This window comes from Elephantulus edwardii, unplaced genomic scaffold (assembly GCF_000299155.1).
Source record: "Elephantulus edwardii isolate Elephantulus edwardi_28Jun2011 unplaced genomic scaffold, EleEdw1.0 scaffold00002, whole genome shotgun sequence".
Taxonomy (NCBI): Eukaryota; Metazoa; Chordata; class Mammalia; order Macroscelidea; family Macroscelididae; genus Elephantulus; species Elephantulus edwardii.
Window position 1 is genome coordinate 15,743,689 of NW_006399752.1, and position 1,601 is coordinate 15,745,289.

Sequence of the window (1,601 nt, forward strand, 5' to 3'; positions counted from 1 at the left end):
TATATTTTAGGGCATTATTTTTATCATAGGAGTATGCAATGAGGGTTGCAGAGTGGATTATATTTGCGGATAGGGGGTGGGGTTTGGGGAGGTGCGGGGGGATTGTGTACCAATGAGGGAGTTTTTCTTTTGCTTTTCAAGGAGAGGAGCAAATGGGGCGGGGAAGGGGTTTGTGTGTGGAGAAGGGTGCAACAATGAATGAATGAAATTCCAAAATCTCTGTAGATGTTCATTGAAATTAAAAATAAACAAACTAAATTAAAAAAAATTAAAAAAAATACAATCTGAACGCCCCTGAGAAAGGAAAATAACAGCTTCTCGAATGACATAACGACAGCCTCAAAATCTTAACTATAATAATGTTTGTGATGATGGCATAAAACCAAGCATTGTTTCATTCTGTTTTTCATTAGGTTGCTATGAGTTGGACGTGACTAGAGAGAACCTAAAAACAATGACAACAACAACAACAACAAGAACTTTTAAAAGTTGTGTTGTTGTATACCATAGAATCAGAACTGACCTGCAGCTGGCTCTCCCGTGGGTTTTCAGAGACAGTTAATTGCACAAGAGGAGATTGCCCATCATTGTCCTGTGAAACAAATGGTGGCCTTGAACTGTGTCCATTCGGGATTGCAGCATAGCTTCTTGCCACTAGGCCATCAGAGTTCTCTTTTTTAGTCATAGGAAGGGTTACAATTTTATCTCATACATGCATTTATCATGGTGGCTTCCTTTATAGAAGTGTCAGTATGACAAGAAACATACCATTGGTAAATTTCTCAGGATACCATTATTCACGACAGATGGATCATGACTGAAAGTAGAGTGTATCAGAAGAATGTTTTATTGACTATGCAGAGGCATTGTCTATGTGGATCATAACAAATGGTGGCTAACGTTGAAAATGGTAACCCCAGATCACCTGATTGTGCTCATGTGAAACCTATACCTAGAGGCTGTCACCTGAACAGCATCTGATTGAAAATCTGATTGGCTGATTGAAAATCAAGAAAGGAGTATGTCAGGCATGTGTCTTTTCTCCATACCTTTTCAATCTATATACAGAAAAGATCATTTGGAAAGCTGGACTTTATGAAGAAGAATGTGGCATCAGAATTGGAGGTAGACTCATCAACAATCTGAATTATTCAAATGACACAACTTTGCTAGGAGAAATTGAAGTGTTTCCTGCAGAAGGTCAAAGATTGTAGCCTTCAATATGAATTGCCCCTTAACATCAAGAAAACAAATATCCTCACCACTGGGCCATTAGGCAGTATCATGATAGATGAAGAAAGGTTAGAGATTGTTGATGATTTCCTCTTGCTTGGGTCCACAATCAACAATCTTGGCACCAACAATCAGGAAATAAAAAAATGTGTTGCATTGAGGAAATCTCTTGCCAGGGGCTTCTTCAGAATGCTAAGGAACAATGATGTTAGTCTACACATCCAAACCATGGTCTTCTCAATTGTTTGCTATGCTTCTGAGAGCTGGAAAATGACTAAAGAAGAACAATTGATGCCTTTGAGTTGTGGTACTGGAGAAGAAAATGGAACATACCATGAATTGTCAAAAGAACAAATAGCTCGGTCCAG